Genomic DNA, 18292 nt, shown 5'->3' with positions numbered 1-18292 from the left:
GGGTAATACAGCTAGAAGCATCAGTCCTTAGAGACTAAAGTATCCATATAGCTTTAAGACTTGGGTAAAGAGTTACTTACCCTCCTTGTTAGATAGGGTTATTTGACAGGGTTTTACCCACCAAGCTTCCTGTTGTGTTGTTCCTTATTTTCCTTTCACCTCCTTACAACTCCTGGGTGCTTCCACCAATACCTGGGTTCCCATTCACTCTACTGTCACTTACTGTCTTCTGCTCTAGCTGCACGGACTTTGGCAACCCTTCCACTGACGCTCACCTTCTTGTGGAACTCGCCTCCGGTAATCTGCATGCATCAACACCAGGTGGGGGATGGCACGACGAGCCCGACCACGCTCCCGGCCGTGGCTGCCCTTGGCTACTGCTGCTCGGGGACACCGCTCCCACCGCCTTCCCCCTTACCACTAGTTTCCGGAGCCGGAGAGAGGTCTGGAAGGGAGAGCGAGAGCCGCGTACGCCGCACGGCACACCGGGATGAGGGGGCGGGAGGCTAGCGTTCGGTCCGTGAGCTCCTGGTCTGCATCACGGCTGGAGGGACGCCGAGCTCCCCACTCTCAGCCCAAGCAGTCCGACCTCGCCCACATCCGGCTCCTCCCTCCACCGCCACTCCTCTGACTGTACTTCCGAACCGTGCAGGTTTAGGAGATATCCAGGGTAGCTACAGGTAAACCTTATTATAGACATACCTGTAGTAAAAAGTGGTCTGTAAAGGGTTTACAAGCACTTTAAAGTGAATAGTTTGTGTGCTTAAAGAGGCTTGAAGCCACATGTATGTTAAAGTCATTTTTTTCTTTCATTTTAGTGGCGTTAATATATAAAGTTTCAATTTGTGTGGGAGCCTTAGAGAAAAGATGTTTACCATATATATACTCGAGTATAAGCCGAGTTTTTCAGCCCATTTTTTAGGCTGAACTCCCCCCCTCGGCTTATACTGGAGTGAGCCCTACAGCAGCCGTACCTTTGATTACTAAAACAGCGGGTGTCTCCCGCTGTGTTATGCAGTCAGTGCGGCCGTCCATTGTAACAAAGCCCCGCCTCCTCCTCGTCCGTGATAGAGGAACACTGATACAATGCTGGGAAACTGTATCAGTGCTCCGTCTATCACGGATGAGGCGGAGGCGGGGCTTTGTTACAATGGACGGCCGCCAAACAACTGCATAACACAGCGCGAGACACCCGCTGTCTTAGTAATCAAAGATACGGCTGCAGATGGGTACAATGAGACTGCAATTGGGCACAATGAGGCTGCAATTGGGCACATGGAGGCTGCGAATGGGCACAAAAATAAGAAAAGACAAGGTGCGCCAGACTAAGTGTAGTATTAAAATTAATTTAATAAAAAGAAAGCCAAATGACTACTTACAAAGGACCAGTGATATCAAACACATAAAAGGGGGGGGGGTCCAGGGTGCAAGAGCGAGGTCATCAGGCGGTCAGAGGTGCAGTCCACATGATGGAAGGCTGACTGCGTCCAAAGTTCAGGGTCCAGATGGTAAAGGAAGCCGCTGTGATGGTAATAAAGCCTCGTGGGATGTAATGATCCAGAGCGCTGAGGTTTCCTATGGTATGGAAGATGGAGACCGGGGACTGGAACCGGAAGTGCGTGTCAGCATGGAACACAAGCTACGATGACCAGAAGTGACGTATCTCAAGCAGCCAATCAGATGATGCTTTTCACAGCCTCCGCTGTTTCCTCAGATCTACCCTAAGACCGGTCCCTGGTCTCCATCTTCCATACTATACATTAATACTACACTTAGTCTGGCGCACCTTGTCTTTTCTTATTTTTGTCTCCTAGAGTTGTGCTTCCACTCTCAGGGTTGCAGCCGCTAGTGTACTTTGGAACTCTTATTGACTTTACATCAGAACTTTGTTTCCCCCTTCTTTATATATCTCTTGGCATTTTTTATTGCACATATTGATCTGGCGCCATCTACTGTTTCTTTTTCATTATGGCTGCAGATGGGCACAGTGAGGCTGCAGATGGGCACAGTGAGGCTGCAGATGGGCACAGTGAGGCTGCAGATGGGCACAGTGAGGCTGCAGATGGGCACAGTAAGGCTGCAGATGTTTACCCAGTAGCTTCTGCATTTTAACCTCCTAGGCTTATACTCAAGTCAATATATTTTCCCAGTTTTTTGTGGTAAAATTAGGTGCCTCGGCTTATATTCAGGTCGGCCTATACTCGAGTATATACAGTACTTTATGATTATTAAGATAATTGTGTAATTGTAGGTATGTCCATTGGGGGAGAAACTGACCATTACCCCCGGTTCACACTGAGCTGCGGGAATGAAGCACAGATGACACAGACGTCAATGTAAATTGCAGCCCGAAATCTCAAAAAGTAGTACAGAAACTACTTTTTGAAAATCGGTGCGGCGCCTCAGATGCAGCGTTGCACTGATTAGGACGGTGCCATTGACAGCAATTCCCACCGATTTGACATGCAAATCACATGTCAAAATGCTCCGGTGTGAACCAGGACTAACACATATTTTGCGATTCTTCTCTGGATTTATCAGCCCTGATTGTAGACAATGAGACACCAAATGTGGAGAACTGTTTTCAGTGGGAGGAATCACGTTTTTTTTTTTTTTTGTATACCCGGAACAAATTCTAGATTGTTTGCTATCGGAGTGAGGGGGGCCAGGAATTCAGGCCGACTTGTAGTTGAGTGAAATTGTGTGAAATACTTGTAAGGTGGTTCCAGTAAAGGGATGGGGCTTTAATGAAGATGGATACAAAGATTTCTGTATGCACAGTAGAAATGTAAGTGGGAGGGGAAGCATTTTCAATCGTCCAGTCTTTATTGTGAGAGTGACAATGCCAATCAATAACTCTTGTGAGATTTTAGGAGATAGAACTGATATGATGAACTTTAACAGTACCAGTAAGGGACATATGGACAAAAATAATACTTAATGTCTTTATTATAAAAGATAAAGATTCTTTTTTACAAACATAAAATCATTAGAAAATGACTTGGATATCAATATTGTTCTGGAATTATTTCTGATTGAAACAGAAGTTAAAACTGCAGCTGCAGGAAGAGATTCACAGGACGCAATCACTGTGTGTAAAATGTCCGTTCCGTGCCAAAATGTATTATTACATGTTATTTTATACATAGATAAGAAAGGGGTGGTGCGAGATGTTATTAAATAGAAATATATTATTAAAAGCTAGCGAATAGAACAATTGCAAGAGTAAGGCCCCTTTCACACGAGGCGGACTCCGCTTCCACGGAGTCCGCCTCGGTCCGCCAGCTCAGCGGGAGATCTGTCCGTTGATCTCCGCTGAGCCGGCGGATGACAGGTCCCTCTCTGCTCACTGAGCGGGGAGGGGCTTGTCAGGCACCGCTGCCGCCTATGGAGGGATCGGATGAAAACGGACAGCATGTCCGTTTTCATCAGATCTCACCCGATCCGTTCCGCCAGCGACAGACCTGGACGTAGGGCCATCCGTCTGCTTTTAGCGGATCGGACCGGGTCGGATGTCAGCGGACATGTAGGCAGACTATAGACACCCCCCCAGGAACAATATTTAAAGGATTTTTTCATTTTTATTGTTTCACTTTAACCACTTAAGCCCCGGACCATTTAGCTGGCCAAAGACCAGAGCATTTTTTGCGATTCGGCACTGCGTCGCTTGAACTGACAATTACGCGGTCGAGCGACGTGGCTCCCGAACAAAATTGACGTCCTTTTTATCCCACAAATAGAGCTTACTTTTGGTGGAATTTGATCACCTCTGCGGTTTTCATCTTTGCGCTATAAACAAAAAAGAGCAACAATTTAGAAAAAAAAGCAATATTTTTTACTTATTGCTATAATAAATATCCTCAAAAAATATATTAAAAAAAAAAATTTTCCTCAGTTTAGGCAGATCCATATTCTTCTACAAATTTTTGGTAAAAAAAAATCAAAAAAAGTGTTTATTGATTGGTTTGCGCAAAAGTTATAGCGTCTACAAAATAGGGGATAGTTTTATGGCATTTTTATTAATAATTTTTTTTACTAGTAATGGCGGCGATTAGCAATTTTTATTGTGACTGTGACTTTATGGCGGACACATCGGACAATTTTGACACATTTTTGGGACCATTGGCATTATTACAGCGATCAATACTAAAAAATTGCATTGATTACTATAAAAATGTCATTGACAGTGAAGGGGTTAACCACTAGGTGGCGCTGTAGGGGTTAAGTGTGTCCTAGGGAGTGTGTGACATGACACTGATCACCACTCCTGATTACAGGAAGCGCTTATCAGTGACAGTCTCATTAGGTAGAATGGGGAAATGCTTGTTTACATCAGCATTTCCCCGTTCTTCCCCTCCGTGAGACGATTGCGGGTATCCCCACGGACATCGAGTCTGCGGTACCCACGATCCCGCTTATGAAGCTCCAGGTGCGCCCGCAAGCTGCCTCTTAAAGGGCAATGTACAGGTACGTTAATCTGTCTGTACGTGCTTTTCTGCTGCAGTATATGTGCGTGAGGCGGTCGGGAAGTGGTTAAGTATTAATAAAATCACTGCTCCCGAAAAAACGACTGTTTTAAAAACTTTTTTTTGCATTAAGACATGTCCCCTGGGGCAGGACCCGGGTCCCCAAACCCTTTTTATGACAATCACTTGCATATAAGCCTCTAAAATCAGCACTTTTGTTTTTTCATGTTAGTGTCCCATAGACTTTAATGGTGTTCCGCGGCTTTCGGATTTGCCGCGAACACCGCATATTGTTCGCTGTTCGGGGAATAGGTGAATGGCTGATGTTTGAGTCAAACTTACATTTGATTCGAACATCGGGCTCATCCCTACTCATGATATAAGATAAATGGACAACACTCTCTATGGGACACCAGTTTGTAGACTCCACCTTGATCTTCCAAGAGATAGTCAGCAGCCATGCAGTTCTGTGACACCACCTTAGGTGATGGAGACACTTCTGCTGTCAGCTCTGCTATAACATCAATGGTCTCATTGGTTATCTGATCCATGACTCCAGTACACGGGTTCATCTTACTTATCTTAGATGACTTAGATTCCCCATCCCGTCTATGAAGGGCTCACTGTATAAAACATATCCACTCCAGAGAAAATGTTTCTTCTCACTGGAAGGCCAGGGGAGTATTGGGAGAAATTGAGGCTTTCCCTTACAGATATGGGAGGAGCAACATCACCTAAAGTACAGCTATGGGTGGGATTGAAGGGAAGACATTTTAGGGTGCTCCTTCCACACAAGAAGGAAATGTTATCTGGAAGGACTAGGAATCTATTGGACCAATGGGGATTAAACATTCTGCGACTACATTGAGAAACCATGAAATGTTACTGGCCTGTGATTGGCTCTCCTATTGTTAGTGAAGTAAGTGAGATCCCCTTGTCGGTGTCATTAATGGAATTTAAGAAACCATGTGAAATATTTCCCCAAAATCCAAAAAGGTGACCCCCTTGGGTAGGTACCCATCCTAATATTCCTAATATGAGTTTGTAGTCCCCGATACTACAGGAAACATGTGGCCAATCATTTACACCTTTTACAGCAGGACAGTAAATATCAGAAGACAATTCAAACATAAGACCAACAGCAGGAAGTCTTCTAACCTAATGTGTAATGTAATCTGTCATTAGAATTCCCAGAGTTCCCTCCGCAACATCGTTTTATCACCTGTTATCCTGTCTGTAGATCTGTTATTTTCCCACCTTCTGTAACGGGATGACAACCCTCATCATTCTGCAGTGGTATAGGTGCAATGAAAATCTGGACTGCCGCACTCCGGATTGGAATAATAAAGGTAAAATCTTCTTTATTGAAAAAATGACATGGTATAAAATGTGTACATTGCTCTGTTGAAGTGATACAGCATAACCGCTGACGCGTTTCACGCTCCCATAGAGCGCTTACTCATAGCTGGTTTGTACAACAATGAAAGTCACTTATATACACATTATACGTCTCACACATGACCCCATACCGATTGTATAACTCTGAACAGCTGATCGTTAGATTGTATGGCCTCTTAACATGGAGTTGATTGGGTGTGTGTTTTATGGTGGAGTGTTTATTGAAGACGTGAATGTGCAGACAAGATGTTTCTATAGACAATACAAAAAATATCCATAAATAAAAAGTTTATATTGCTTTTAAAAGTCTTTTGAAGAAGGAAGGTTAGGAAGATATAAAGTTTCCTTTCTTTCCACGGGACTGAGATAGGTGCTAAAACTAGCGCTTAGACGTATAAACATGTAAACCATTATATAAATGAATGCAGGTATATATGAGCCATATGGCCCGGCAGCCACGGCATAGTGTGAAAGATATCATATGTCTGCTCAGTTTACAAAAAATGTTTTTATATATAAATGAGAATATTGTAAAGGTTATTATGAGGAGACACTATGAAAAACCACTGTGTTTTGTAAAGGATAAAGTCTTACATGTGAGGATCTGTGACAGTGTTTGGATGACTTTCAAATTTCATGACTTTATGTGAACTCTACCAGATTTGAGATGCAAACAAAGTGTATGCATATATGGTGTGTGGGTGCATATATGGTGTGTGGGTGCATATATGGTGTGTGGGTGCTTTTTTAGTAATCTGAACTCCACAAGGAGAAAAAAAATATATATATATGTGCATGTATGTGTATCATAAATATAAAAGGTGAAAATGAAAAATAAAGTGGAGATCAACATAAAACGTGAAGGGGGCATGTGTATATATATATATATATCTATCATCGTGAAAGTATATATAGAATATATATAAAATGAAACAAAGTGGAAACTAAACCATGTGTTTGTGACTTGACTAAAAAACACGATCAATAAATGGTCTATGTCTGAGTGTATGTTTCCCATGCAATCTCCTACACATATATACCTGTCGAGCTTGTGTTACGCATACAGGAAATAAATGGTAATGAAACATATCATACACCAATAATTCTGTGGCTCAAACTCTCAAAAATATATGTCATTGAAAGCATATGCTTATCCACCTGATAACATTCACTGTGGTTAAACGAAAAAAATGGGCGTTTACTAAGCGTGTTGTTTTAAAACAATCTCATCTCTTGGTGTACCGTCTTCATGTGTATGGGCAGAACTATATGAGATAAAGAAGATAAATGTTACGTCTAAATGTGTTATCGTCCCCCTCATCCATCCGGAGTATGGCACTTAAAATACACATATTTCTAAGTAAATACCAATTCAAGTGGATGAGTGACAAGACAGACATGTGGACGGTGTATCTCCTTGCTCGCTGCAACCCCTGGTATAGGATAGTGTGTATGTGGGCCCCCTAAAGGTGAAAAATGGACTTATGCATTCAAAATCGTGAGGGCTATTCCTATAAATTAGGTGTTGTAGCTTGCTTACAGCAACCGTTGGACAGTGGTGTCTGATTGGAGATGAAGAATAAATAACTAACTAAACAGACAAACCAAAAGTTAGTAAATATAACCCATAATGTCCTTTTGGTATGAATGTATAGATATATCCCCAATCGTCCGTCCATGTAAAGAAATAAATACAAGAACCTCATCAAGGTTCTGTTTTGAAGAGAGGAAAAGAAGGAATATTTCAGCCAGACTGTATGTAGCCAAGCTCTTGGATAGTTGCAATTTAAGCTCTTATGCGATTTTTTTGATAGAGGTTGGTGGATAAATGGATGGCTAGAGGGAGAGGTGAGAGGACAGGGGTATAGATATATTGCTCGACATGTCTTTCAGAAATATTATTCGTAAAAATGTGAAACGTCCCACTCAAAGTTTAACCCCCGTGGGATTCTAGTGTCTAATGAGAATATCCAAAGGACTTCTCATTTACACGAAATCTGGAATCTGTCTCCTCCCCTCACTGGTGTCCTGATTTTCTCAATCCCTTGGATAACTAAACTGGAGGTGTTTTTGTGGTTTGTGAAAATCCAGTGTTTTGATACATTTGTTAAAATCTCTTTCTCAATATTATACAGGTGATCATGTAGCCTGTCCCTGAGACGTCGTGTTGTGCGTCCCACATATTGTACCTGGCAGCTGGTGCATGTAATGACATACACCACAAATTTGGTGTTGCAGTTTATAAAAGCGGGGATCAAAAACTCTTTTCGGCTGCTGCGTGATCTTATGTATTGGCCGGTTTTGATGTACCCGCAATAATTGCAGGTTTTTATTCCACATTTGAAATTTTCTGTGAAATTAAGCCAATTTGTTTTAGTACGTTTGGCTGTAAATAGGCTGGGAGACAGTGAGCGTCCCAGCGTGGGTGCTTTGCGAGAAACAACCTTGATCCCTTTGGAGAGGATGTTATTGTATATTGGGTCATTGTACAGTATCAGGAGATGTTTCACAATGATTTTCTTTATTATGTTGAATTCTGTACTGTATGAGGTGGAAAAGACTGAAGTCCTGGGGGATGTTTCTCTTTTATGTTGGGTTTTTCTATGTGGTTTCTTGTTTAGAAGCGTGGACCTTGGGATAGATTTTACTGTATTGAGTGCTTTTAATATAGATGCATCTTTGTAACCTCGAGTTTTAAACCTATGTGCCATTTGTTCGGCCTCTGCTTCAAAAACCTCAGGGGAACTACATAGACGCTTTAACCTCAAGAACTGGCTGTATGGTATGCCTGTGATAGTGTGTTTAGGGTGTGCTGAATCAGCTCTGAGTAAAGTGTTGCCACTGAGAGGTTTTCTATACAAACTGGATTGGATGGTGTCTCCAGAGCCTGTCAGTTTCACATCCAGAAAGTCTATGGAGCTGACCTGCAGATTTCCAGTGAACTTCAAATTAAGTGGATTGTCATTAAAGTATGTAAGCCATCTGTCCAAATCTGCCTCTCCATCTGATGTAATGAACAATAAGTCGTCTATAAAGCGACAGAAGAAAACGGTGTCTTTACGGCGGGGACTATCTGGTCCAAAGATGCAGGACCTCTCCCACCAGCCCATATAAATATTGGCCAGTGAGGGGGAAAACTTGGCTCCCATGGAGGCCCCGCATTTCTGGAGAAAATAGTCCCCGTCGAACATAAAAAAATTGTGTGTTAAAAGGTACTCTAGAGCTTGCACAATAAACTCCTGAAGTATCAGGGAATCTTTACCTGAAAGTAAATGACTGCCTAAATCCCCAGGTGGTGTGGGATGCTAGAGTATAAACTCATCACATCACAGCTGATCCATCTGAAGTTGTTTTCCCATTTGATGTTTTGGAGTTTATTCAGCAAATCATTTGTGTCTTTTATGTAACCAGGGAGACTAGTGGCTATTGGTTGTAGATGAGAGTCAACCCACTCCCCCAAGCGTTCATTTAAAGAGCCTATACCTGCCACTATAGGTCGTCCTGTAAGGGGATTTAACCCCTTGTGAATCTTTGGTAAATGATGGAACACTGGTGTTATGGGGTTTTGTGGAATGAGAAATTCTTTCTCCCTAGGGGTAAATATACCGACCTGTATAGCTCTATCTATGAGTGTAGAGAGTTTGTTTTTGAAAGAAGTGGTGGGGTTGGAAGACAGTCTCTGGTATGTATGTTCGTCAGTCAATTGGCGTAAGGCTTCACTTTTGTAAGCTTCTGCATCTAAGACTGCTACCATGCCCCCCTTGTCTGCTCTATCTGGTCATCCATGGAGAGTCGGTTGAGCGCCTGTCTCTCCCTGGTGGTCAGATTGTCCTGTGCAAACTTGTTTTTATTACAACTGTGAGCCAGGTGTACCAGGTCTCCCTCTACCATTTTTTGGAATGTGTCAAGATTTTTGCCCCTGGCTGCCACCGGATAAAAATCTGATCTGCCTCTAGAGATATCAATGTGAATATCGGTGGGGTCCAGGGGGAAAGAATCTGAGTCATGCTCCAAATCAGTCAAATCTTGTAAAGCACAATTGTCTACAAATAAAATAGGTGAAGACAAGGACTCACCTGTGTCACAGCTCTCTATGGACCCATTGAACTCATCTACTGTGCAATCAAAAAAATGTTTCCTAAGAGTAAGTGTCCTTGCAAATCTGTTAATGTCCAAGATCGTTTCAAAAAGATTGAAGTGTCTGGTCGGACAAAAATTCAGGCCTTTTGCTAGGAGGTCAATTTCTTCTGTGTTCAGTGGTCTCTTTGACAAGTTGATCACGCTATGTTTTACTTCCTCGGCGTTTTCTCTCGCAGTGTGTAGCGTGAGTTGCCCGTGGCGCCTGTTTCCTACCGCCTCTTCTTGTCTTCTTGAAGATGACTTCTTTTTCTTTGTTGGTCTGGACCTGTGAGGGTTTCCAGAGGCTTGGCTTTTGGTAGATCTGATGGGTTCCGATGGAGTTAAAGATCTGTCCAGTGACGAGTTGGATGCGGTACGTGCTAGAGTGTTGTCGGCCGACTCTCCTTCATGATCGGAAAAACTCACTCGTTTGCCTCGATTTTTACGGGATTTGCTGGAATTATGAAATGACCTATTCCAGGTATAAACGCTGTTGCTTTGGTAGTCATCTTTATTTCGGGCCATTTTGCCCTTCTTGGTGTCAATTACTGCTTTTTCCATTCGGTCCAATTTTCTATTTAGCTTTTCATCAAGTTCAGCAAAACCTTTAGATCAGTGGTTCTCAACTCCAGTCTTCGGGACCCACCAACAGGCCAGATTTTAAGTATTACCTTGGGGAGTTGCAGACTAGAATACAGCAATCACTGAGCAGCAAGTGATATCACCTGTGATGTATTTCAGCTATCTTGCAAACCTGGCCTGTTGGTGGGCCCTGAGGACTGGAGTTGAGAACCACTGCTTTAGATGTTTGGGAGGTGGTGAGATCTTTTTGTATTGCTGATATGTCTAGCTGTAATTTCTCTGTTTCCTTTTTCTTTGAGGCAATCAGAATTTCCATGAGTTTAGAGGAACAAGTATCCAGAGTGTCCGTCCATTCTTTTTTTAAATTTTCATCGAATAAATCCGAGGTGGGGAACTTTTTGATCCTTAGTCCTCGAGGAATGTGTAGTATTGATATATATTCCGTGAGAAAAGTTATGTCCCAATATGCTCTTATTTCTTTAGCCATCAATTGTTCCAATTTCCTAAAAAGCCTTATTAATTGTATCTCATCGTCCTCCGACGATTGTAAGGTGTATGCTTGCAATGGCTGCCTTAAAGGATTATTGGATGGTGCTGTGAGCGTTCTGCTAAAAGCTGTTTCCACAACAGGCTCTTGCGTACTGATACGATCCATAATGGATATCCAATATGTTCTCTCACTCTGAACTAGAAATGGTTTTCCAATATTCCAAGGTAATAATAAAATATATGTAACTTAATGATGCGGGGACATAGCCGAGCTGGTGGAAAGAAAATATGTAGCAAAAGTCCAGATGGGACGTTTCACATTTTTACTAGTAATATTTCTGAAAGACATGTCGAGCAATATATCTATACCCCTGTCCTCTCACCTCTCCCTCTAGCCATCCATTTATCCACCAACCTCTATCAAAAAAATTGCATAAGAGCTTAAATTGCAACTATCCAAGAGCTTGGCTACATATAGTCTGGCTGAAATATTCCTTCTTTTCCTCTCTTCAAAACAGAACCTTGATGAGGTTCTTGTATTTATTTCTTTACATGGACGGACGATTGGGGATATATCTATACATTCATACCAAAAGGACATTATGGGTTATATTTACTAACTTTTGGTTTGTCTGTTTAGTTAGTTATTTATTCTTCATCTCTAGTCAGACACCACTGTCCAACGGTTGCTGTAAGCAAGCTACAACACCTAATTTATAGGAATAGCCCTCACGATTTTGAATGCATAAGTCCATTTTTCACCTTTAGGGGGCCCACATACACACTATCCTATACCAGGGGTTGCAGCGAGCAAGGAGATACACCGTCCACATGTCTGTCTTGTCACTCATCCACTTGAATTGGTATTTACTTAGAAATATGTGTATTTTAAGTGCCATACTCCGGATGGATGAGGGGGACGATAACACATTTAGACGTAACATTTATCTTCTTTATCTCATATAGTTCTGCCCATACACATGAAGACGGCACACCAAGAGATGAGATTGTTTTAAAACAACACGCTTAGTAAACACCCATTTTTTTCGTTTAACCACAGTGAATGTTATCAGGTGGATAAGCATATGCTTTCAAAGACATATATTTTTGAGAGTTTGAGCCACAGAATTATTGGTATATGATATGTTTCATTACCATTTATTTCCTGTATGCGTAACACAAGCTCGACAGGTATATATGTGTAGGAGATTGCATGGGAAACATACACTCAGACATAGACCATTTATTGATCGTGTTTTTTAGTCAAGTCACAAACACATGGTTTAGTTTCCACTTTGTTTCATTTTATATATATTCTATATATACTTTCACGATGATAGATATATATATATACACATGCCCCCTTCACGTTTTATGTTGATCTCCACTTTATTTTTCATTTTCACCTTTTATATTTATGATACACATAAATGCATATATATATATATATATATATATATATATATATATAATATATATATATATTTTATAAATGCATGTATATTTTTTTTCTCCTTGTGGAGTTCAGATTACTAAAAAAGCACCCACACACCATATATGCACCCACACACCATATATGCATACACTTTGTTTGCATCTCAAATCTGGTAGAGTTCACATAAAGTCATGAAATTTGAAAGTCATCCAAACACTGTCACAGATCCTCACATGTAAGACTTTATCCTTTACAAAACGCAGTGGTTTTTCATAGTGTCTCCTCGTAATAACCTTTACAATATTCTCATTTATATATAAAAACATTTTTTGTAAACTGAGCAGACATATGATATCTTTCACACTATGCCGTGGCTGCCGGGCCATATGGCTCATATATACCTGCATTCATTTATAGAATGGTTTACATGTTTATACGTCTAAGCGCTAGTTTTAGCACCTATCTCAGTCCCGTGGAAAGAAAGGAAACTTTATATCTTCCTAACCTTCCTTCTTCAAAAGACTTTTAAAAGCAATATAAACTTTTTATTTATGGATATTTTTTGTATTGTCTATAGAAACATCTTGTCTGCACATTCATGTCTTCAATAAACACTCCACCATAAAACACACACCCAATCAACTCCATGTTAAGAGGCCATACAATCTAACGATCAGCTGTTTAGAGTTATACAATCGGTATGGGGTCATGTGTGAGATGTATAATGTGTATATAAGTGACTTTCATTGTTGTACAAACCAGCTATGAGTAAGCGCTCTATGGGAGCGTGAAACGCGTCAGCAGTTATGCTGTATCACTTCAACAGAGCAATGTACGCATTTTATACCATGTCATTTTTTCAATAAAGAAGATTTTACCTTTATTATTCCAATCCGGAGTGCGGCAGTCCAGATTTTTCATTGCACCTATACCATTGGAATAGCAATCGCCAGCACCTGGAGCTCTCACAACCATTCACCCAGCGGAGGACAGGAAATTCAAACCCAGTTACCTGGAGCGGTGGTCACCAACCTGTTTATTTCAAGCATCTGGACTTTTGCTACATCATTCTGTAGTAACATTACACAGCAGTGTTATCACCCTGTACAGGGAAGTCTTAAGCCTCATACACACGATCGGACTTTGTACAAACTTTTCCGTGGATTTCTGTACAAAGGGCGTTGGCCGTAAACTTGTTAAGGCCCATACACATGATAGGACTTGACTACAAACATGTAAATTAGCTGTTTTAAGGCAACATCCCACCGTATGTACGCTCCATCGGACAAACTTTTTCGGTTTTCATCGGACAAATGCAGGCTGTGCAAACAGACAAACTACCTGGCAACAAAAGTCCTATGGTGTAAAATCCTATCGTGTGTACACAAATCCATAGGACTTTTGTTCAAAGTACAAACGCGCATGCTCAGAACCAATGCAAAAGATCAGACAACAATACAGAAGTTGACCAAAGGGTGGCGGTAAAGAGCTGAAAAACCACGTGATTTGGTGAAAGTTGGCTGAAAAAGTCCTGCTGTGTGTATGCTTAATTAGTTTACGGCCAAAGCCCTTTGTACAAAAATCCACGGGAAAGTTTGTACAAAGTCCGATTGTGTGTATGAGGCTTTAGGCATACACGGCAGGACTTTTCAGGCAACAAACACAAACATAGTGACGTTTTAATGTACTGACGACACTTCAAAAGAGGACGTCCAATTCTCCGTCGCCACCCTTTGGTCAACTTCTGTATTGTTGTTTGATCTTTTGCATTGGTTCTGAGCATGCCTGTTTGTAGTTTGCACAAAAGTCTGATGGTTTTGTGTACACACAATCGGACTTGCCGATGTCAGAATTTTGTTGCCGCCAAGTTTGTCTGTTCGCACAGCCAACATTTCTCCCCTGAAAAACGAAAAAGTTTGTCCAATGGAGCGTACACACGGTCGGATGTTGCCTTAAAACAGCTAATTTGCATGTTTGTTGTCAAAAATTCCGATCGTGTGTATGGGTCTTTAGATATATGAAAAGTAGATGGCCCGTACACACAATCAGACTTTTTGACAACAAATATGCAAATTACCGTAGCTGTTTTTAAAGGCAACATCTGACCGTGTGTACGCTCCATCAGACAAACTTTTTCGTTTTTCATGGGACTTTTGTTGGCTGTGCGAACGGACAAACTTGGCGGCAACAAAAGTCCGATGGAGCAAGGTTCAATCATGTGTACACAAAACCATCTGACTTTTGTACAAACTACAAACTCGCATGCTTAGAGCCAATGCAAAAGATCAGACAACAATACAGAAGTTGACCAAAGGGTGGCGCCGGAGAATCGAACGTCCTCTTTTTGAATTGTCGTCAGTATGTTGAAACGTCACTACATTTGTGTTTGTTGCTGAAAAAGTCCTGCCGTGTGTATGCTTAGTTTACGGCCAACACCCTTTGTACAAAAATCCGCGGGAAAGTTTGTACAAAGTCCGATCGTGTGTATGAGGCTTAAGACACACAACAAGTAAAGTCCAACTTCAGCTAACACTTCTAAACCAGTTACAGCAACAGGTTATTGAAGGTTTAAACCACCATATGAATGAAAACTGACAGTTGTAAGCACCCCCAGCCATGTTATATGGTCTTTCCCAACCCCATCCAACTGCCATTTTTGCCAAATAGCTACAGGAAGTAGAAGAAAACAGATCTACTGGGAGGATCAACAGGTAATAAAATGTTACAAGAGGAGACTCGGAAAAACAACAACTTCTATGTTAATGACAGATTGCACCATTTATGTAATTATTGATCAGACCATAGTTACACTTTTTTTTTTTTTCAATCAAAAATGTTTTATTTCATTTTCCAATTTACAACAAAATAAGAACTCACAACACACAAAGCATTCCCACAAAACAACCCAACCAAACAAAACTTGTTACACATTAGTGCCAACATCATAACATTTCCAGGAATAAGAAATGTTCTTTGAAAACTTTACACCAAAAAGAGATCTGTCCATTCAGAGTCATGACCCATTTCACTGCCAGGTCCGCACATCGTATGTGTTCCTTCCAAGCTCCATAAAAAAGAAAAATATATGAATCATGAGGAAAAAAAAGTCAGTGCATCTGATCATTACATTCCAGTTTGCTCCCAGATTTTGTTTTTCTAAAGTAGCATTTTATCTTTTCACTTCTTCCCTAGCTTATGGGATAACATTGGGGCTATGAAACTAATGGGACACCAGCAACTTCTTTCAATATCACCCTTCTTACAGAGTTTCCTCTCTACAAGCTATTCTGTTGAAGCTAGTTAATCCTCTGGTGACAGATTAGCCCGGTATTAACTGTAAAATCTTTGTCAAGTTCAGAGCATTAAAATGGCTTCTCTCCAGTGTGAATCCTCTGGTGTGTGATAAAAGTGTATTTCTGTGTAAAAGCTTTGCCACATTCAGAACACTCATATGGCTTCTCTCCAGTGTGAACTCTCTGGTGTATGGTAAGATCTGATTTATATGTAAAAGCTTTGCCACATTCAGAACACTGATATGGCTTCTCTCCAGTGTGAACTCTCTGGTGTATGATAAGATTTGATTTATGTGTAAAAGCTTTGCCACATTCAGAACACTGATATGGCTTCTCTCCAGTGTGAACCCTCTGGTGTCTGATAAGATGCGATTTCTGTGTAAAAGCTTTGTCACATTCAGAACACTGATATGACTTCTCTCCAGTGTGAACTCTCTGGTGTCTGATAAGGTTCGATTTCTGTGTAAAAGCTTTGTCACATTCAGAACACTGATATAACTTCTCTCCAGTGTGAACTCTCTGGTGTGCAATAAGATTTGTTTTCTGTTTAAAAGCTTTGCCACATTCAGAACACTGATATGGCTTCTCTCCAGTGTGAACCCTCTGGTGTATGATAAGCTCTTCCTTGGTTGTAAATGTTTTGCCACATTCAGAACACTGATATGCTTTCTCGCCAGTATGAACCCTCTGGTGTGTGATACGTTTTGCCTCCATTGTAAAACCTTTGTCGCGCTCCAAACAAGAAATATCTTCTGAAATGGCTCCTTTTATGTATACATGGGTTGGACTTTATTATAAAGCCATTGTCACTTCCAGAACACTGAAATGACTTCTCTCCTGTTGTCCTCTGAGGCTGGATCAATGTAGAAGATGATCCAATACATTTATGATATTTAGAACATGGATATGTCTTGAGTCCTTTGTGAATCCTCCAGTGAACTGCAATAAAAACTTTCAGTCACTTATAACACCCATATGGATCGTTTCCCATGTAACTTTGTTTTATTGATGAAGACCAGCATGACCAAAAACTTGGTTCCTCAGTCCACCTGTACAGAGAAAAATAAAAGTCAGAATTCTTTTAAAAAAAAGGTTCAATAAAGTTACTTAATTTTTTAACATTTATTATTAACTGCTTCCCGCTCAGCCTATTGTAATATGACAGCCAGAAAGGAGCCATATTGTTCTGGGAGAACAGATCTTGTGCAGTTCTGCAGGACCAATCTCTGGCGCAGTCTGTCACCCGCTATGTCCAGTGGATAACTGATCAGTGAAGCGGCCCACTGCAGGTACCATGTGATCGCTGTGACCAATCACAGTAGATAACATGACAATTGTGAACAATGAATGGCTTTTATTCATGACCGTTATTGTGTGGTTGGTCACAGTGATCACATGGTACGGACAGGGCCAATCACAACAATATACACTGAATGAATCTATTTAATTCAGTAAAAATGCTTGCTTATAGCAATGAAATTCACTGCTATAAACAAAAGAAAAAAAAGAAATTATGATTACCTCCCCAGAGTAGTACAGTGTTAGTATAGTACACAGTTACACAGTTAGTAAGGTTGAATTAAGACACCAGTCCATCCAGTTTAACCTGAGTAAGTATGGGTGCGTGTCTACAATTGTCCTTATCCCTGTACATTGTGTCTCATTAAGATGCTCATCTATTATATTATTATTTAAGGTACCCATATACCGCTGTCAATTTACACAGTGCTCCACACATCGCACACTCACATCGGTCCCTACCCTCAAAGAGCCCACAATCCAAGGTCCCCAACTCACATTCATATACTAGGGGCCAATTTTGGACAGAAGCCAATTAACCTACCAGCATGTCTTTGGAGTGTGGGAGGAAACCGGAGTACCCGGAGGAAACCCACGCAGGCACAGGGAGAACATGCAAACTCCAGGCAGGTAGTGTCGTGGTTGGGATTCAAACCAGTGACCCTTTTTTACTGTTCGGCAAGAGTGCTACCCACTACACCACTGTGCCGCCTATAAAACTGGTAGTGGTAACACTATATTGCTTTGGTCACAGTATGTATGTAAAAAAATGTTTGTTTTAAAAAAATTATTAAAAATACTTTTTGGCTTTTTTTTTTTTTTTTTTTTACATATTGTCACCAGTCAGTGTCCCTGCTCACCTCCACACCAGTTATGTGAGGACGCTGTACTGTACTGGGGACAGGATGTAAACAATAAAAAAATCCAAAATATTGTAACAAAAAAATTATAACTTCATAATACCCACCATGCCTCTTACTAAATACCTTGGAATGTCTACTTTCCAAAAAGGGGTCATTTGGGGGATATTTTTACTGTCCTGGTATTTTCGGGCCTCAAGAAATGCCCGTCAGTACATCAGGATTGATCGATCTTCAGATATTTATCCCATAGTTTATGGGAGGTGAAGGTGTTAAAGATAAGGGTTTTCAGGGATTACCTAAAGACAGAGTAGAAGATAGTGAGACAGATTGAGGTAGAGAGTTCCAGAG

The 18292-nt window shown here is 41.0% G+C and overlaps 1 pseudogene; it reads right to left on the bottom strand.

Moving 5' to 3' along the window:
• The window catches only part of LOC141126578 (uncharacterized), a 1610887-nt pseudogene that overhangs the window by 359479 nt on the left and 1233116 nt on the right, over nt 1–18292 (bottom strand).

Source organism: Aquarana catesbeiana, linkage group LG02, assembly GCF_042186555.1.
Source record: "Aquarana catesbeiana isolate 2022-GZ linkage group LG02, ASM4218655v1, whole genome shotgun sequence".
NCBI classification, from domain to species: Eukaryota; Metazoa; Chordata; class Amphibia; order Anura; family Ranidae; genus Aquarana; species Aquarana catesbeiana.
The sequence above is the reverse complement of the archived record's forward strand: the minus strand, read 5'-3'. Positions and strand labels throughout refer to the sequence as shown.